The sequence below is a fragment of the Canis aureus genome, chromosome 28 (genome assembly GCF_053574225.1).
Source record: "Canis aureus isolate CA01 chromosome 28, VMU_Caureus_v.1.0, whole genome shotgun sequence".
Classification (NCBI taxonomy): Eukaryota; Metazoa; Chordata; class Mammalia; order Carnivora; family Canidae; genus Canis; species Canis aureus.
The window spans coordinates 12,854,524-12,876,200 of record NC_135638.1 but is presented as its reverse complement, the minus strand read 5'-3'; the positions used below and the strand labels follow the sequence as shown (position 1 = coordinate 12,876,200).

Genomic DNA, 21,677 nt, shown 5'->3' with positions numbered 1-21,677 from the left:
TTTCCTTATTTTGGGTGAAGTTGAACCAAGAGCCCACATGGTATGATGTCTCAGCTCTTGTAGATAATATAGGATTTTTTAAACTGTAAATTTTAACTTATTAGTAGATCAGGAAGTCAATTTCATGGATTATGAGCAGCATTTGGTGGGGCCAGGGGGAGCTGGCACACTCTTAGGAGCTTTTATTAAACATATCATAACCCCTTATTACGGGAGTTGAACAATGTTGAAGTCCAAACCAGAAAAAGAGAATTTCCCAAAGTGTTTACTCATAAGTATGTGGTAATATATGTATGACAATGGATAGTGGGGAAATCGCTTCAACATCCACCCCACTCCTCCCCCATTATGTAGTAGCATGTGGTTTGGGGGATTATCATAGCTCCAGGGGCAGAAACTCATTAATTTGAGCTATTCATTTTAACTTTCCCTTGCATTCCCATCATAATTGTTTCAGCCTTCCAGGCCTAAGTCAAGCAGCCCATAAGATTCCGTAGAGGAAGAGTTATGTGGCTAGCATGTTAATAAAATCAAATAGAAAAGAGTAGAAAATATTAAAGTGTGTCATGGGTATTCTCAGCACAATAGGGCACATTACATCTAATGCTGTGGCTACCTGCAATTTGTGTATGAGACAGAAAACAAGTGGAAAGATGTTATGAATGCAATACGTTGGCTAGAAAGAGCTTTCATCTTTTGCTCACTGGTGCCTTATTTGAATTTGTGGCTAATGATAATAATAATAATAATAGCTAATTAATGCCTATAAGACCCTTACTCTATTACACAGACTTTTCTAATAACTTTGCATACATTTATTTATTAAAGATTTATTTATTAGAGAGATCACAGGGAGGGACAGGGCAAGAGGGACAGGGAAAGGGAGAGAATCCCAAGCAAACTCCCAAATGAGTGTGTAGCCCAACATGGGGCTCGATCTCAGGTCCCTGAGATCATGATCTGAGCTGAAACCAAGAGTCAGCAGCTCAACTGACTGAGCCACCCATGCACTCCTGCCTTTATTTTTAATCACCACAGCAACTTTATGATTTGAGGACTCTTCTCAGTGTCATTTTATAGATGAAGGGATGAGGAGTAGAGAGTTAAGTAGCATGTCCAAGATCCACAGAAAGTATGAAGAGGAGCCTAGGTTCAGTGCCAAGCTGTTTGGCTCTACTATCAATACTCATGATGGTGATGTTATCCTGGTCGTCAAACAATTGAGACATCAATATTGAATTAGTTTTACATTGGTACAATTTACATTTAAGTGTGAAACAAAATGCAGGAGATACTGACTCACAGTTGGCAAAGTGTTGAGATTTTCAGCTGAGTTTCAGTGTGTGTGTGTGTGTTTTAAAAGAACATTATGGAATAAAACATTATTAGAGTTTGGGACGGCATGACATTTTAATTGAAGTAACATGACTACCTTTAAGTAAATGGTTTTTATTATTAGAAGGAGAAGGTTGATGTGAAAAAAATAGAGTTGTTCATGTTTAGCTATTGGGTATGGAACTGTAAATAGTCAACATTGAGAAAATGTTAACTAGTGAAAGGGTTTGGTTAGAAAAGCAGAATCGGTATGAGTGATACAGAATAAAGGATTTGTTGCAGGGATTAGGTCTTCTAAAATGATGTGACCTAATGGAAATATCTATGCAAGAACTTTGTGTGTTTGTGTGTGTAAGGACTCTTGAGTCTGGTGTTGGTCCTGGTGTTGTCAGAGGTCAGCCAGGCTAGCTTTTGGGAAGGAGAATAGGATATGAAGTAAGTCAGAGCAAGGACATACTGGAAACTAGCCTTTCTCTTATCACCTGCATCCCTGGTGAAATGATATGGGTGTCCTTCAAGAGCAGCTGGCATAGAGCTATACACATACTCGGTCCAACTTAGAGAAAAGCAGAAGGAAGAAATCCAGTGGCAGCTGGAGATGCTGCAGTCCTGGCTTCTGTCTTCTACCTATAAGGCAGGTCAACAATAAGGTGAATGAGCTGCTGTGTTGCCTGGTAAGAGAGTTGGTATCTTTAAATAAATATTTTTGGTATTCTTAGTAAACTAAATTTGAAACTAAAAGGTATAGTTCACAAGTCAGATATATCTACGATAACAAGAGAAGTCATGGTTATAGTGAGATTTACAAGTAATCACCAAGGCTACTTTGTTCTCAGCATCGTAACTTTTTTTCTTAAATTTTATTTATTTATTTCAGAGAGAGAGATAGAACAAGTGAGCAAGTGGGGGAAGGGACAAAGGGAGTCTGATGCAGGGCTTGATCCGATGAGCCAGGAGATCACAACCTGACTCAAAACCAAGAGTCTGCTGCTTGAAACTAAGTTGAGTGCTCAACTGACTGAGCCATCCAGGTGCCCCAGTATTGTTGTAACTTTTAATGACAATTTGAAAAAAAGAAAAATGAGAGTTACTACATTTCACTTCTCTATCTCAGGCATTTAATTATTACCAAAGAAATATTTGAAAGATTAAGAGAAACATTGTGGTAAAACATATATTTGATTTTTATAGTTCTGAACAAATAATTGAGTTAAACTTGATTCCTGAACTAAAAATGAAATATTGGAGCATTGTTCTCCAGATACACTGAAGAATGGTCATCAGACTTTAATTTTACCATAAATTTTGATGAACTTTGAAGAATTTTTTGATACGTAGAATGCATTGCTGTTATTCACAATAACTTGTTTGTGTAAATTAGGATTTTCAATCATGACTTCATGAAAAACAGCAAAAAAATAGACTGTACTGAATCAGATCAGCATGTATTCCTGTTTATGTATGTTCCACCTTTGATTGAACTAAAAAACAGGAAAGCAAAGCCATGATATTCAGTAAAATCATTCCAAATGTTTTTATATTGAATATTATTTCCTATGTTCTGTTTAAATATTAAGACAATTATATTAGATGTTAACTTTGCCATATTTTTATTTTATAACCTATAGTTGGGTGTATGGGAGGTTTTTTTTTGTGAGCTTTTATTTAATATGTTTGTGTGTATGTGGGTATTCATGTATATGTCTTTAAAAGCAAATTGTGTTTCTTTTACCAGAGGGCAAGAAATAAATCAGCAAAAGGCACATAAAGTATTATTAAAAAAATCTATGGGTGGAGAAAGAATGAGGGAAGAGAAAAGAGTCATAAAAATGTATGATGAGCTTGTTGTGGCTAAATTAAGATTTGTACAGGGATGAATACAGTAGTGGAACTGTGAAGAAGGAGCAATGTCCGTGACTGAGGTCAGAAGTTGTATCATGAGGATGTCCCATAAGTCTTCCAGTGCTTCAAGTCAGCTTTACTCCATGTCTGGAACATAGCCAGGTCTCCTGTGGCGTTGGCCACGTTCTGTCTGTTAAACAGAAGGCTTTTTCTGTGAGAAGTGGGAAGAGACTTACCATTCTGGCTATGCTATTTTTTTTTTTAAGACTGATAAAATGAACAGAAAGGAGGAACATAGTATTTTCAGTGTGCTCTGCCCTACAGGGTGTAAGGAGGTCAAGAAGACCCAGAAGATCACTATAACACATTTCTTTGCAGCAATAGTTGCTTCTTACCCCCAAGAGCTTATTTACCTAATGTAAGTGGAAAGGGTATTGGCTCTGGAGTCAGGATTAGGAATGGAGTTCTTGTTCCATCTCTATCCATGTGATCTCTAACTCTTTCAGTCATGGATTAGTAAAGGTTAAGGCTAAGGCAATTTTAAGAGATCTAGAGATGGAGATTAAAGTGAGAGATAAGAGAAGGAGAGAGACACCGAGAGAGAGAGAGAGAGAGAGACACCTAAAGTTCAGGACTCAAATAACATAGCATATGTTTCTGTCATGTAACAATCCAGGCATGTGATATAGATAGGGAGGCAGCTCTGCTCCAGAAGATCCTCCAGGGCCAACCTCTTTCTATTTCATTGCTCCATCATCCTCTAGGGTACTGTCTTCCTCCAGAGATTGAATCCTGCACCACAACATTTACTTTGCAGCCTACAGAAGTAGAAAGGGAATAAGTGGAAGGAAATGGACTTTAATGAGGTTGTTCAGTTCAATATCATTCCCACCTGGTAGATAGAACTTACTTAACAGTTTGACAGTTTCAAAAAAAGTGACAGCATTTTGAAAGGATGGAATGTGGTGAAGTCTGATCTTCAAATAGTATAGGAATGTGTGTTTGTGTGTTTGTGTGTGTGTATGCATGTATTTTGTAACTATGACTAATCATTGGAAGTGACAAAGGGAAATAAGAGGGATGCCTAACTCACTTCTAGCTCCTGAGATGTGGGATTCTGAGAGAAAAAAAAAAAAACTGTTCTTCTAGGACTTAAAAAGAAACTATTGTTAGAGAATAGCCAAGTTTCTCTTATGTCAAAGAAGTAAAATAAAATCAAGAAAAAAACTGAAGATATAGGATGTATATATTGAAAGTTCGTATTGTCAGATGGCCTTTTTAAAAAATTAGACTAATTTACTCACTTATCAGAAGAGTTAAGGGTCTGTTTCCTCACACTTTCATTCACCATGGGTATTTTTATCATTTTGTTCCAATTTGATAGATGAAACATCCTAAACATAAAATTAATGAAATTAATTTCTCTTTTAAATGGCTGTAGACATTCTACTTTTTAAATATGCAAGTCAAATGATCATTTTTGTAATATTAGTTTAAACAAAGTAAAATTATTGAATTTGCTTATCATTCTCCCCATTGTGGTTTTAAAGTTAAGGTGTCTATCACTTTATTTTTATACTTTTATTAAATTATAAACTCCTTAATGAGAGCATGTGTCTTATTAAGCCATATGAGTTACTTTATTGAAATCTTTAATAAAGAATATTATTCAGCCCGAAGATCCAACATTTATGTTAAATGAAAAAATAAGCGAATATCTGAGGTTTAACTTGGACAAAAGTTGTTGGAGACAAACAGATACTTAGTGATATGCACTGGATAGTTTGCTCTGTTGAACTGGAATTTTTTTTAAGATTTATCACATTAATCTCTGCTCTACTGTTTCCAGAGACATCACACTAAAAAACACTAAAGAAATCCTAATTATGTCTTTATAGTTACAATATACAATTGATACACATTATTTGATTTTATAGCCTTTTTTTACTGAAATAAGATCAATTTTTGTTTTATTGAGGCCACTGTTACTTTATATGGCAATACTATTCATTTTTGACAAAGCACTTTATTTAAACCTGAAACTTGATACACAAAAGATCCAGATCCTCCTCCCCCTGCCACCACACCCACCCACTGTATTTTTCAGGTTAGTGATTTGAGAATCAGCCTAGAGAGTAAATCAAGACTGGAATTCTTTATTATGGTGTTGTCTCTTGGTTTTGCCTTGATATGTCATTTAAGTTTCAATATGTATTCTTGAGGTTGAGTAAAATAGGAAATGTAGTATGAGAAAGATAAAAAATACACCTCTTCAAAAGGCCACAATAAATTGTCTTTATTGATACTTCAACTAGATGCTGTGGTATAACTTAAGCAGCCTGTGGTTTCAGAAACATGTTTCTGCTTCTTGACATAGCATTGCTCTTTCTTTGGTACTCATAGGAATGTTTTCAAGTACTAAAAGGATTTGAAAATCATTCAGTTTCTCCCAATTATTTCTCTTCACATCATGTGCTATGAAAAAAGTTGTATATATTTACAAATAAAATGTATCCACATGTGCCAATACCCTTCACCATCAACTTTGTCACTAATTCATTTGTTTAACAAATAATGACTGACATGTACTATGTGCGAGATAATATGGAAATGCTAATATGTAAATATTGGCTTGTGCAGCATACTGGCATCCAGTTGAGGAGATAGTACAACATAGTGCTGTAAGTGTTATGAAGGAGATGAGTTTGGAATGCTATGGAACACTTGGGTAAATCATCCGGTATCTATAGGATGAGTGGCTTTAAAAGAGCATTGTGGAAGGGAACACAAATTTGAGTCTTGAAATTACAAGGAGAAGTTGATCAGGAGAATGGGATGGAGCTGGGGATGATGGGTTTTGGAAGGAAAAGAAAGCATTCGAGCAAAGAACTAGATGTGGGAAGAAAGCAGGTTGCTTTTACAAAAGGAATTTGGCAAGGTTAGATCATGGGTTGAAGGCTGGAAGTGAGGAAAGATGATTTGTAAGAGATAGAACTAAATCATGAAAGGTCTTACTTGTTATACTGAGGAGTGTGGCACTGTAAGTAAAAAAAATAGGGGAGTGACATGAACAATTTACATTTTATTAAGATGGCTTTGTAATAGAAGAATTTATAAAGACGAAGATCAATACTTTTAATTATTTGAACATAAAAGGGCTGCAGGTCCAAAATAAAAAAGACTAAAATTAAGAAGCAAGCTAAACTGGGGCAGCCATTTTTAATAAATGTGACAAAGGTTAATCGGTTTAGTATTTAAAGAGTTCATTCAAATTGGGGACAACAGCACTAGGAAGTTCCTCATAGATAACAGAGAGTGACATTAATAGATAATTAGGAAATAAAATAGGCTAACAAACTTATTAGCATGCAAATGAAAACAACAGGGAAGGTCTCATTTTTTGCTTGTCAAATTAGGAAAATTTTCAAGAAAGAATTATAGTAAGACTATGCAATTCTGACAAAGCTATGGAATAAAGAATTTTCATGCATTGCTGAGGGGGAATATAATCTTTATGGATATAATTGTATATTGAGCTTGTAAATCACTAACATTCAGTGACCTAGGGATCCTCAGCTTGACATTTTAGCTAAGGAAATAATCTGAACTATAGAAAGAAATTGTCTTCTTTGCTTTTTTTGTTTTTTTTTTTGATGGAATACTTAATTTGAAATACTGGTACATATAAGCACAAAATGAATGTTATTATTGTTATTGGCACAAATACTGGACATAAAACACATTCAAAAGTCACTTCCTGTAGCAGCAATTTCTTATACTGTGGTAAAGAGAATAACGAAGGTTTAAATTTAATTTGCCACATTATATTAAAACAGGTGTCAGGGAAGAATTTGACAATCATGATAAAAAATAGCCATTGGGAGCAATTTTTGTATCTAGAAATATGCTTTTACATGATCATAAGTAATCCATTAATGAAGAGTGACAAAACTGAGTAGAAACCTAAAAAAACCCCAAAAAACAAGTCTCACTTTTAAGAAGAGAACGAAGAATGGTATGTAGACTCTCAAATAAGTATGTACTGTTATCTGAAATTATCTCAAAATGGAAGAATTAAGGTAAGACTTGAGGCAATTTTTCTTATGGTCAGGAGGTTGTAACCTAGCTGGAAGCAGGGGAGTAGAAAGCGAAATTATAACTGAGTGGTGGAAAATGGCTTAAATCGTACTTTTGGAAACTGCAGGTAGTCCAAGATTTGGGATAAGTCATTTTTTTTTTTTCTATTTGAAATTACTTTCTCAGGCTTAGAATTGCATAATGAACCAGACTAACTCAAATCACCCAGCAAATAGAGATTGACATTTGGTAAAATATACACAGTTGCAAGTTTCAATGTTCCAGACTAATTTTTCTTTTGAAATGCATTTGTCCTAAAGAACTGTGATGTGCACAGCATGTTATATTCAATAAAGTGGAAGAGAGAAATTGACCTATTAGATTGGCTCCCGCCTATGCACTTACTAGGAAAGAACACACCTGCTTCATTTGTTAGAACATGATTGCTGCCACCATGGAGTTATTTTGAACTCGAGATGCACCCAGGGTAGAGTGCATCTCTAGGGGGGGGTTTGGGGGGTAGAAATTGTTTGTCTTCTGAGTCCCTTCCATCCCTGCCCTTGTTCTCTTCCTCTCCTTCTCTCTCTCTCTCTCTCCTTCCTTCCTTTATTCCTTTCTTTCCTTCAACATTTCAACTTAGATTCCTGGATTCGCTGACCTGACTCAGAGTTAGTTTTTGCTTAGGAAGAGCCTAAGGACATTTATGGACACCCCTTAGGATGTATGAAATATATCTTGATGCCATGATATCATTATTCTTGTGAAGTGAGCCTAAGCTTTACTGTGAAATGCACCTGGTTGATTCCCAATTCTACTGCTTAGTAGCTATAAGTCACTGAATTTTACTGAGCCTCGGATTTCTTGCTTATACATTGGATTCCATAGGACCCAGTTTGCAAGGTTGTGGTAAAGCCTTTGGCATATGGTAATTGTTTGATCTAGGATGCCAAATATTATTATACCCTCTGCCAAGCAAACGTATCTTGAATTTCATGTGAGAGGATTTGATGCATAGATTGTCACCATGCTATATGGCTCAGATAACAGTCACAGAAACTCAGGCCTAAGGTATAAACATAATTTCTGAAATTTATACCTCTAGATATATAACATTCTTTTATCTCCCATTAAAGGAAGCATATCAAAATACAAGAAAATTATAGTTGTGGTGTGGTGTTCTAGAAATAATCTTGAGTATGAACCAATTAATTTTTAAAGGATAGATAACGTTTGCACATTGTTATTAAAATTATTTAAGACAACCACTTAAGATCTAAGACAACTTAAGACTTGTTGAAGGAAACATAATGATTGAGAAGTGCATGGCTTGAGGGTGTCTTCAGATCCCTTCAGGCTGCATTATTCCAGAAAATTTTATATTGAGTGCTTTTGATAGAAAAGGAAAGCAGCCAAACTTTTGAAATGTAGATGTTTTGAGGAATAACTTACGGCAGGAATGAAGCTTTTATAGGTTAAAGAAAATGTGTAATAAGATGATGGGATGGTAAGACTAGAGAACTGGAAGTTAGTTTAGGATGCTGTTATTTCAGGTTTTTTACAAGAGATGGAAAAAGAGATAAGAGGGAGCAGAAGACTGACTCATATTGAGTATGTTTAAAATTTTTAGAAGTCTGTGAACGCCTGGGTGGCTCAGTGGTGAGCATCTGCCTTCGGCTCAGGGCATGATCCCTACGTCCTGGGATTGAGTCCCACATCAGGCTCCTCACAGAGAGCCTGCATTTAAAAAAAAAAACTGATTAAAATTAGGGACACCTGGGTGGCTCAGTGGTTGAGCTTCTGCCTTCAGCTCAGGTCGTGATCCCGGGGTCCTAGGATTGAATCCTGTGTTAGGCTTCCCGGAGGGAACTGCTTCTCCCTCTACTTGAGTCTCTGCCTTTCTCTCAATGTCTCATGAATAAATAAATAAAATCTAAAAAAAAAATTTTAGAAGTCTGTAAAATAGAGATTTCCAAAACTTCCTTATAATTTTATTCACCTTGGTCACTAGATTTTTTTCATCTAGTGTAAAAAGAAATAAAAAACCAGAGTTACTTTTATTACAAATTAGTCTCATCTTTATAGATAGGTAACAGATAACTATTGTTCATAGCCTGCTTCTTGCTGCTCTAATGAACTAAAAGATTGTGTCTAGGACAAGTCCCTAGCTCTCCTTTGTCTTATTTCTTATCTGCTGCTTGAAGGGACAAATCAGTTGATGCTCTATGTTTCTATGAATATAAATGTACAGAAGGGAGTCCTGCAGCTGCACGACCAAATCGCAAACAAGAGATCACAATTTCCTACAGAGGCGGAGGGTCAATGTGCTGGAGTGAAGGAGCCATGCACTAGCTTCATCAGCAGGTCACATGGGGCAAGCCATTTAAACCCTCAGTAATTAGACCTTTGTCTAGTTCACAGGATGTCCATCGGAGTTGAAAGAGATGAAGCATGTAAAAACACTTTTCAAATCCATAAAGCTAGGTAATTCTAATCCAATATCATTAGGTAAAGTAAAGCAGTGCAACAATGACAAATCCCAAGAGTTCAATCAAATAAACAGAGATGGCCACAACAGTTTTTGGAACTGTCATCTCATTTTAACTTGAAATGAACAATAGACACTTCCTTGTAAATAAGCGGTGTATCAATATTTATTATTATTCCCTTATATAACTAGGAGGTTGCCCCCAAGCACTTAATATGGAAAGCAGAAAATAATTCTGCTAGTGAGAGTTTTTCCAACTAGAATATTAAGTTATGATACAAGTAAAGTGGGATCCCTGGGTGGCGCAGCGGTTTGGCGCCTGCCTTTGGCCCAGGGCGCGATCCTGGAGACCCGGGATCGAATCCCACATTGGGCTCCCGGTGCATGGACCCTGCTTCTCCCTCTGCCTATGTCTCTGCCTCTCTCTCTCTCTCTGTGACTATCATAAATAAATAAAAATTGAAAAAAATGATACAAGTAAAGATTTCAAAGTTATTCATTTGTTTGTTACAATTAGGACTATTATAGAACTCTTATATTATAGAACTCCATAGCAAAATATTTTACTGACTCATTGTCTGCAAAGTTGGTGATGAAATTTGTTCCCTCCCTCCCTCTCTCCCTTCCTCTTTCCTCCTTTCCTCCTCCCTTCCTGTCTTCTCCTCCTTCTCTCTTTCTCTCCCCCCTCCCCATTTCTTAAACTTAGATATCACAAAAACACCTTTCATTGTTTGTTTTCTTTCCCCCCTATAGTCTCTCCAAGCAGACAGTCTTTTCTAAGGTCATGACTGTGACTGTCAGTGATGTGCAGGCAGTTTCCAATTCTGTATGCCCAGTCCTGACCTCTTCTCCAAGCTCCAGTTTCATATTTCCAGTTACCTGTTGGTTTTATCTAATGATGTCAAGTAATAAATGCCCAGCAGATCTATTATTTCCTCTCAGACCTGCTGTTCCTTCTCTGGGTCTTGTTTCTGTTCGTGATTGCTTAACCTCCCTACCAGTAGGCTCCAAACCTTGGTGGCATCTTTGAATCCTTACTCTCTTGTCCTTCTCACCTGAGCAGACTCTCTAAGTTTTAGAGTATATTTGCTCCTCTCCACTTCCAGAATCATTCTATAGTTCTACTTTTCCTCTTACCTCTATTATTGAGATATTTCTTAACTGATTTTTCTGTCTCTCTACTCTTCTCGAATTCATCTTGTACATGACTGCCAGATAAACCCTGGAATCTCAGAAGTAGAAACAGACCTTAAAGTGATGTGGTCCAATCAACTGGGTGCATGTTAGTTATTTCTAATTCCCAAGCCAAATCTACACTTAGATAACTCTCCTTAGCATTTTTTTCTCTCTTTCCTCCACTCCTGCACCTCCTTCTCCTGGTCCCCCTTTTCCTCTTCTTCCTCCACTTTCTCCATTTGAGCTGAGATCCTTCTCCCACTTTTGTCTTTAGTCTGTCCCTGTGGCCATACGAAAAGTGTAATCCCTCTACCACAGGTCAGAATTTCAGGATTTGTGGGTAGTTATTCCCGTGTCAAAGTATAAAAGCTCTTCATTGGGTTAGGGTTTAGAAGCTGTCAGGAGTGCTGTTATTTTTAATCATACTTGTTGGAAACTTCTGGAGAGAGAATATAGTGAAATGTGACAGCCATCTCTGAGCCCAAAGCTGTCGTAGCTGTTTACATTTTTTTTTAAAGTATTTTTTTGGGGAAAAAAAGGTAGAACTTTGAGGATAGGAATTTCAGAAACATGTATTAGTAACTCATTTATGTTTGAAGGGATTAAAAAGTATAATTTGAGACATATTATTTATTTCCTACATGAATCCTGTTTCATTATATTTTGTAACTAATGAAAACATGTTTCACAGTTCTTAAAAATTACAAGCTTAGATTTTAGCTACACACTAGGATAATTTAATCACAAGAGAATATATCTTTATACTGAATGGCAAATACAGCAGAAAATTTTGTCAATTTAATCCAGAGAACAGATCATATCCAAATTTAATTTCACTTTAGACTAACTGATTAGTTAGGAAATATGACCTTCCTATGATTCCTTAGGTCATAAATATTTTGGATTTTATCTTTTCATGACCAGAGGGGAAAGAGTTACAATATAGAAACTGAATAAACAAAAAAACTTTTATGTTCCAGTGATTTGCTTTTCAGTTTCCCTCCACTCAATAGTAAGTGTTGTTAAGGGGAGAGTTAAGTTTCTAACTTTATATATATTTTTCTAGGTGGAACATTTTTCATTCCTTCAACCATTATGTTATATAGTTTCAAGATCCTTTATTGACCTGGTTATTTTACTGGGAAAAAGACTCATTTTGTTTGTAACCCTTTTAGCAGATGCTGCTGGTACCCCACCATATCCCGTAGGCATGTGTGGTTCTCACCCGTAACCAGGTATCCTATGGAAAGGACCTGTGGTTCTTGGCTGAGGGCTTTCTCTGTCTGATGCATCTTGAGTCTTTTTTAGTACCGTTCCTTGTACTCAAATCTTAGTCTGATGGTTTGCTTCTGGGGAAACCTAACTTAAATTACCTTTCTTTTATTTATTTATTTTTTTATTTATTTATGATAGTCATGGAGAAAGAGAGAGAGAGAGAGAGAGAGAGGCAGAGACATAGGCAGAGGGAGAAGCAGGCTCCATGCACCGGGAGCCCGACGTGGGATTCGATCCCGGGTCTCCAGGATCACGCCCTGGGCCAAAGGCAGGTGCCAAACCACTGTGCCACCCAGGGATCCCTTAAATTACCTTTCTTAAAATATCCTACTGTGTACTTTGAACTCAAACATGAAAGTTTTCCTTTACTTGAATCTTAAGAGACAGGGAATATTAAGATGTCAAAGGTTTTTTGGTAAGCCATGTTAAGACTTTTTAAAAACTTGATTATAAACACAAAGGGAGGGGCCCCTGGGTGGCTTAGTCAGTTAAATGTCTGACTCCTGGTTTCAGCTCAGGTCCTGATCTCAGGGTTGTGAGATAGAGCCCCCGTGTTGGGCTCCCTCAGTTGGGAGTCTCCTTGAGAATTTCTGTCGCCCTCTCCTTCTGCCCCTTCCTCCACTCCTACACTCTAAATCAAATCAAATAAAATAAAATCAAATAAAAACAAGGGGAAATCATTAAAGGAGTTTTCAGCAATGGAGTGGTAATAAGATCATATATGCTTTGTGGAGGATGGATTTGAGAAAGGCAAGACCTGGGGTATCCACTTAAGAGTGCATCCCTGTCATCCAGGCAAGAAATGTGGCTGGCTGTGATGACAGAAGCATATAATAGTTACAAAAAGAAGGGTGTGGTTCTGAGAGACATTTATTGAGTAGAATTGGCATTAAATAGGTGTAAACAGGAGGGACTAACTAATTAGATGTCAGTGCTGTTTTTCTTCTTAAGGAAGAAGAAAGTTTGGGGAATGGAGAGAAAAGCATTTTGTTTTTGGCATGTTATGTTTGAGATACATGTGTAAGGTTGAAGAAGCATATGCTGTTTTAAAGGGGATGTAAATAAGATGTGTTTGTGAAGCTGATATATAACTTTACTTTTATTTATTTGTTCAAAAACATCTCCCATTTTCTCTCTATAGCATCTGCCATCTGCATCATTTTTACATTAGCCATGTTTGACATTTTCCTGCTACTGAAAATTATGTCATGATGTAACCCTTTGGACTAATTGCCATTTGCATATTAGTTTATAGCTCTTAGGTCCCAGGAAACTAGATAGAGAATCAACAAATGTGAATCTTGTATCTGTGAGACATTTGAAATAGATAAAATAATTAGAATGTGCGTGAGTGCAAAAGGTTGTTTGGTGTATATACAGAATATTTTAAAAAATGGCTCTAGGATTGAAAAACGAAAACTTGTTTTATAATATTTGAAAACTCTCCTTGGCCCTCTGCAAAGCACCATTGTGGCAAGTACAAATTGATATTAATTACTTTATGATATAATTTGATTTTCCTCCTCTCGATATGTGTTCATTTATATGGCTAGCAGTGTTTAATGGAAAAAGGAGTTAAAGCACCCTGCCCTCATGAAACTTACATGAGGGAGAGGAGATAGACAAAAGGAAATGAGACAATAAATGGCTAAATTATTTACTATAATAGGTGCTGATAATGCTCTGAAAAAAATGAAGGAATAGATCAGGGTAAGGGGAATGGGGAAGCAGGTGTTAAAGGTGGGATTGAGGGAGAGCAGTTAGTATTGTTGAGATCGGTCTGCTGAGAAAATGAGATCTGACCAAATATTGGTGGAAGGTTAGGAAGTTAACCAAGAGTATATTTAGAAGAAAAGCATTCCAGGCAGGGGGGTCAGCTAGAATAAAATCCCTAAGATGGGAGCAGACCTGGGAAAATCAAGAAATAGCATGAAGATCAAAGGGCTGGAACAGTGAGCAAGAGAAGGATGTCAGGTGAAGGGTCTTAGAAGTATTGTATTGGGAGAACTTTAGCTTTTACTGTGAGTGAGATGGAAAGAAGTAAAGGCTAAGAGCAGAGCAAAGATATTTTCTGTCTTATATTTTTAAAGGATCACTCAGGCTTCTACCAAGAATAGACAATAAGTGGTTTAGTATGGAAGCAGAGATCACTTAGGAAGCTTTTACGCCTGTCCAGCTGAGAGGTGATGGGGGCCTGAATCAACATAGTAGTAATGGAAGACATGAGAGGTGGCTAGACTCTCCATGTACTTTGCATGTAGAACCAAAAGGATTTGCTGATGGCTTGCATCTGAAATTTGGGAAACAAGAGTCAGAGGTGGCTTGAAGGCTCTTGGCCTGAGCGAGTAGTAGGATGGAATTGTTTTTCATCAGACTGTGAATGCTATAGAATAGTAGGTTTGGGGTGGGCTGAAGAATCAAGAGTTTGATTTGTGATATGTTAAGTTTGAGGTATTTGTTAGATTACCAAGTGGTTAAAAAATAAAATAATGCCGAGTTTCTGAATATAACTTGTTCAGACTCCAGTTTTTTTCCTTTATCATTTATTCATTTTTTTACACCAAATAAATGGCACCATATTTATAGCAGGAGGCTCTAGGCAATATCATTGTAAGCCTGAATTGTGTGAGTAGGTCAAGGAGACTACATATGCTGAAAGATAATTTACAAAAGAGGAACTGAAGGACCTTATGGAAAATAATTCTTATTAAGGGAAGAGGCAAAGCAAACAAAGTTGGCCTAATACCAGAGCTTTAGCTGTCAAGCCAGAGGGACAGTACTAGCCACAGAATGGTATCCATCTCTCAGATTTCTTCCAAGTCCAATTTCTTCCTTCCTGATTTTCTTCTGTGGTCAACTTAATTTTGGATATTATGGGAGAGAGGGTTGTGAGTAAGAAGTGAAGGAATTACTTTTACTAAAATCTCTAAGATATTAGGGTGGAAGAGATTATTGCATTACTTTATTTCAAGATTGTGAAGGATGAGAAGAGGGATCAATTTCTATGAGAAAAGGGATCAATTTCTCCCATTTGTAAGGAACACTGAGCAGCTTTGGTACCTTGATATTCACTGCATTAGTAGCATAAGCAAAGGTCATGATATGGAAGTGCCAGGAGTGTCAGTGTAGAGGACCTGAGAATTGTGGTATGTTGGTACCCATTGGAAGTGGCAGCAGAGTCTAACAAAGATGGTGGTGCCAAGTCACAAGGTGAATGTTTTGGACTACATGTTGTGCCCCCCTCAAATTCATGTGTTGAAATCCTCCCTCCCCACCCCCCACAGTGTGATGATTTTAGGAAGTTGGGCCTTTGGGCTGTAATTAGGTGTTGAGAGTGGAGCCCTCATGAATAGGATTAGTGTTTTTATAAGAAGAAATGTAAGAAATAGGATCTCTCTTTCCACCAGGCAAGGGCACAATGAGAAAATGGCCATCTATAAAATTGGAAGACAGCCTTCACCAGGAACCTGAGCATGCTGGCACCCTGAACTCAAACTTCAGCCTCCAGAACTGTGAGAAATAAATGTTTTTGTTTGTTTGTTTGTTTGTTTAAGCCATTCATTTCATTTTACAGTGTTTTGTGATAGTGGTCCAAACAGCTAAGACAGTATATATGAAGATTTTTATGAAATTCCCACTGGGACCTATAGCAGTACTTAGGGTGTGTGTGTGTGTGTGTGTGTGTGTGTGTATACTACACTGACTACTGGATTCAAAATATTAGATGGGTTTGAGAACCAGAAATTACAGAGAAGTATAAAGGTGTTTTTGGTTTTATTTATTTATTTTTTTTTTAATTTTTTTTATTTATTTATGATAGTCACAGAGAGAGAGAGAGAGAGAGGCAGAGACACAGGCAGAGGGAGAAGCAGGCTCCATGCACCGGGAGCCCGATGTGGGATTCGATCCTGGGTCTCCAGGATCGCGCCCTAGGCCAAAGGCAGGCGCCAAACCGCTGCGCCACCCAGGGATCCCGGTTTTATTTTGTTTTGTTTGACTTCAATCTGGAGTGGACTCAGAGAGTGGTTCCAAATGCATCACTTTTTGCAAAAAAAAAAAAAAAATACTGTGTTTTTGGTCACTGTGGTTATTTGGCATAGGATACTACTGAAACATTTCTTCATATACCTGTTGGGAAAGATTGATTAGGAAAGAAATATTTATTGGGTCTACTCTGTGCAAAACACTATTATAAATGCTTTACACAAGCTATTTCATGGTACATGCTACCATTGATCCAATGAAGCCTAGATAGGGAAGGAAGGGCTTGATATATAAAGATGATGAAGAAGATGATGATGACAATGAGTTGACAGCAACTATTTACAGAGTAGCTAATATCTTAGGCATATATAAAGTTTGTTTTACATACATCATACTGCTTAATATTTGTAGCAATGCTATTTGATTGACATCATTACACTTATTTTACAAATGAGGAAACTGAGAATCAGGTCTTTTGAGAAGTTGGCCCAAGGTTACATAGCTAAGCTGTAGAGTGGCTGTCCAAATCTAGACCTCTGCCTTTGAAGTTTACATTCTAAATACTTGTGAAGACAGCTGTTGCTTCAGTAATGCTACACAAATCACCCCAGAATTCAGAGGATTTCAATTTAAAATATCTATCTATTTTTCTTACTTGTGGATCTGTGGGTCTGCAGGAACAGATCTGCTTCCGGCTGGGTCAGCCTGGTTTGACTCCAGATTTGGGTTGAGAGTGGGTGTGCTTACATATCTCATATTGGGTGTGCTAAGGAGGTATTTTTATCATGGCTATCAGAGGTGCCCAGGCAGACCACATACACTTTTTTAATGCCTCTGCTCATGTCATATCCACAAACATTTCAAAGAAAGTCACATGGCCAACCCCAGTATCAGTGGGAATGAGAAAGCATCCCCTCAGTGGGAAGAACTGAGACTACATGCTCAAGGAATAGATTAATGATTTTATAAAGGAAGGAGCGAAGAATTGAGTACAGTAATCCACTTTACCACAATACTACATCACACTACTTTCCTGTTGAAAGGAAATTTATTTCCCTCCCAACTCGAAAGTCATTCTGACTATATTCGATATCAATGGTGGTTTGGAAAGCTGTCTTTCTAAATGAAGAGCCGCATCACACAAAATATTAGATCTTAATACATGCTTGAGAAACTACTGATGACACTGAATTTTCTAGTTAACTGAGAAGTGCAAAGGCACGTTTTCTTTTTCTTTTTTTTTTTTAAAGGCACATTTTCTACTTCTATTACTTATATGCATTTCTCTTTGAATAAGATAAAATTAAGTTTAAATGCTACCATCTGTGTCGAAGTTGGGTCTCTTTATAGTTCCTAGACTTACTCCTCACCCACTTTCCATAATTGCTAATTTCTTGCCCATGTGGATGTTTCTATAATAATGAACATTACCTCTTAAGCTTCTCCATATGATAAGAAAGCACCTTGTTGGTTCATTAAAATCAGAGAAACAAATTATTTTGCCTCATACATACCAAAATACCTTTTTCGTGGAGTGTTTTGTTTTGTTTCAGATAGTTATAATGGCCTTATGCAGATGATGCTTTAGTTTGTGGAGATTCTGCAGTTAGTTCTACTTTTATGTTATTTAAATTCCAAATTCTGTGATTTTGAAATCTTATAGGAAGTAAATGCTAATAACTCTGAATTGTTGCTTGTTTGTACCCTGCCAGGTGGAAGTGTATTTATCAGCATTCATGTTAACTCTGGGCATACCTTCCTGAATAAATCTTCCAGATGAGTCCCTAAATGTTTGTAAAAATCCTCAAAGTTAATCTAAAAGCACTTTAAGGGAGAGTTGTAGCAGAGATTTTGGTTCTTTATTTGTATCTTTGGCTTTGTAAGGGGTCCTTTTCAAGGTGCACCACAGTGGAGCTGGAAGTAGTTCTAATAGAAGGTAGCTTCTTGCAGAGAGGAAGCTTAGTTTAGACATTTCACTTCTTTAACATTTCTTTCCAACCTTCTATCAAAAGCATCCATCAGGGGGCTATGAAAGCACATGGGGAATATGCTGTGAAAAACTGTTCACCTTTGATAGCCAAGAGCAAAAGTCAGTCAAAGGTGACCTTTTTTCCTTTTATGTAGCTCAGGTGAGGAACTTGCTTTTTGAACTTTGGCAACTTAGCTTCTTCAACCACACAGTCCTCTCAACAGCTAGTATATGATAGCCCAGCATGTGAGTTAATTGCTTCTCATTGTAAAAACTTGCAAAGTTCACTTTGCAAAAACACTCCACGGTTCGTGGTGGGAAACATGCTTCCAAAAATTGACAGCAGTTCTAGGGACCAGGAAATGGGTTTTCTGTTCATTTTGTTTGAACCCGTGAACAGCCTGTTTTCACTGCTCTGAGGGCTGGGGACTGAGCTAAGGGCTCTGTGGAACAGCCTTATGAAGTGGGTAGTATTCTTAGACCCATTTTATAGGCAAGGAATCTGAGGCTTAGAAAAATGACGACTTGCTCAAGGTCACACAGCTGTTAAATGGAGGAATCAGGGTCGGACTCTAAAATATATTCAAAACCACCTCAACTATCTAGCTCCTAGCATTGTACCTTTGCAGTGGGAATGCCTCATATATGGGCAAATGTCCACCAGAAGTGATTAGGTATCTTCATTTCAAAACTTTTATATGGAATTGTGTGTGTTTGTGTATATGTGTGTGTGTTTCTGTACTAGAACTAATTTGAGGAAAAATGTGAGGCTTTCCTTATTCTCCAAATGTTCAAGGATAAAGGTCTAGAAAAAGTGGAGTCACAGGTTGAAAGAAATAGCTTAAAGAAGCAAAGAACTTCTTACCCTGATTCCACCTTCCTGGAAGTGTGACCCTTGGAAAATCATCTTATGTATCTGAAACTTACTTTTCCCATCTGTAAAGTGGAGTACTTATATCTCTTCTTTATGAGTCAGTGAAACAATACATACTATAATATATGCCTAATGATAGTAGGACTCTACTGCTGTTAGGTGATTTCCATTTTCTGTAATAGGACATGATCTGTACATTTGTGTAGGCATATGTATGTGTATATGTATGTAGGGGAAAGGGGCACTATTTATTGCATTGTTTGGAGTAGTGTGTCGATTTGACTTTTATAAGTATTTTTTAACAAATGATCCTGGTGGAGTTGAGCGGCAGTTAGACATATTAAGAATAAGAAAAACAGTGGAGTAAAGCAGTTACACCAGTGTTTGCCAAAGTTTTTCTTGGACCATGATTATATCAGATATACACTGATGCTTATGAGGTTCTAATATTAATATCTTGTAGGAAACCTCTTATTTTCAAATTTAATTTATTGAAAGGCATCATTACAAATTGTTAATTTTTTCTCCTAAAACGACCCTTTTCTATGCAATTTTATATTAGAAAGAGCAATGATACTAAATGAAACTTATATAACTCTTTCCATGTATTTGACACTGTGAAACAATGTGACTTTTTTTTGATATTTCTAAAAGAAAGAAAAACCCAACTCTAACAAATTAGCATACTACACATTAGCCAAATCCATATAGTTATATAGAGCCAGACTAAAATTCTGAAAACTGTGGGATAGCGTTTTTAATTTGTTTGGGCATACATTATATTGGCATTCTCTGTAAAAGCAAAAACAAAAAAAACAAAACTAAAAAACTTCCTTTCTCATTCAGAATCATAGCTTTGTGAATGAAGGACTCAGACCTTTTCTTTCCAGAGTATTGTTTGATTCCTAGAAAGTAGAATAATTTGTTGAGCCATAGAATATACTATAGATGGTTTCGGACTGAGATGTGTTAACAACACACTTTTGATACCCAGAGTATTCATTGAGCAGTCATGAATGACTAAAAGAATTGAAAGATTCTAAGATGTCTGCTATTATAGGTGCTGAGAATTGAGCAGAGGATGAATTAGATATAATCCCTCTTTTATGGAGTTTATAGTTTAGCCAGGTCAACTTTCACAGAGTTTCTCCTACATTTAACTGACATTACATCCCTCTGAATAAAGGTAGCACAGCAGCCTTTGATACAAATTATCTGTATTATATTTTTAACTTCATCTTAATAGTACTGAGGTCTGACTTCCTGTTAAAGTGATAGGAATTAGCATCTAGCCATGATTTTGGTTAATCTGCAGTTTCCGTGTATGCCAAAAACACCCTTTTCTTAAAATTCCCAGGGTTGATTCATGTGCTGGACAGGTCATTTAATTTGGCATATTTCACTGACCTTGACAAAATAGGCCTTCAAATAGTAGTAAAAATCCTCAGCACTGGGCAACTCTTCAGTGATTCAGGATTTAGTTACTTATTCAGTTTTTGGCAAGAGTTTCTAACATGTCAGCAGAACATATTTTCCATTCTGTGTTTTTGATCTTATAAAATCAGATCGCCCATACCTGTGTTTTTGATCCTGTGATTTCTTCTTTCACATTTATAGCTGTTCCCTGGCCAGGTTTGGCTATCTGTCTGTTGCAGCTGATTCATGGGCACTCTGGCTGGCCTCAGAAAGTACAGAGTGAAATTTCATAGAGCACTTTGGCATGTCTTTCTCCACCATTTCTCATAGACTCTGAGCATAAATAATTTGTTAGAACAGAATGTGCAGAAATATAAAGAGGGGTGGCTGATGAGGTAGTGAGTCAGGAGACATTATGAGGTGTAGGCATCTGACAGAGATTTAGGATGCCAGGGAGTTTGGAGTTGATCTGATAACAGACAGGAAGTCCTTGGTATGGGAATAGTGTAATGAAAACTGCATCTTATAAGAAGACCTTGATCTGATGTCTTGGATAAGCTAACATGGGGAAAAAATAGGAAACAATAACAAGTTATAATAGTATGGTCAGGTGATAATGAGGTTTTAATGGTTGTTTTAAGATTTTTTTCTTAAGTAGAATATAACTGAAGAAAAAAGTAATATTTTTCCTCAATATTTTAATAGTTGGAAAGCAGGCAGATTTAGATAATCTTGAGAAAATTTAAGTAAAGAGTTTAAGATTCTTCTAATTTTCATCTTCCATTGTCCATCGTAGATTTCTTTACCAAATGCCTCTGTCTCAATTAAGCAGTCTCTACCCTTAACTGAATGCTATAGAAGTAATTTTAGGTTTCTGTAATTTTTACTTGAAAGAACAGTTGTAGATACCTATATTAATATCTATCATTCTACCTATCATCTTTATATAGCTATAAAATTGTTCAACATAACATATAATCAATCTTTACCAGCAAAAATACAAATTATAAAATTATGAAATATGAACTTTATCCACTTATGTATTCTTCATCACCATCCATTTGCTCATTCATTTAGCAGATATCTACGTTCTTAGGAACTTATAATTAACATTTACCAAGAATTTCAGAATGACTTTGAAAGGCAGATCAATGTGGATTTTGGCCTTGTATTTGTGAGTTCCCCTTAGAGACCACTACTTCAAAATTCATACTGGTAATTCCAAATAAGATAGTTGCAGCCAT

The 21,677-nt window shown here is 36.7% G+C and overlaps 2 long non-coding RNA genes across 6 annotated transcripts in view; one reads left to right on the top strand and one right to left on the bottom strand.

The window, feature by feature from the left end:
• Nucleotides 1–21,677, top strand: part of LOC144300420 (uncharacterized) — a 245,578-nt gene that overhangs the window by 75,519 nt on the left and 148,382 nt on the right. For all 5 annotated transcript variants that reach the window (XR_013367047.1, XR_013367045.1, XR_013367044.1 and 2 more), the window contains one exon: nt 15,598–15,702. This is a non-coding gene — a long non-coding RNA (uncharacterized LOC144300420). The remainder of the gene's footprint in view (nt 1–15,597; nt 15,703–21,677) is intronic.
• LOC144300422 (uncharacterized) lies at nt 1,166–20,753 on the bottom strand. Its single transcript, XR_013367050.1, has 3 exons — nt 20,594–20,753; nt 4,482–4,571; nt 1,166–3,995 (listed from the first exon to the last, which is right to left on the bottom strand). It is a non-coding gene; the product is annotated as an uncharacterized LOC144300422 (long non-coding RNA).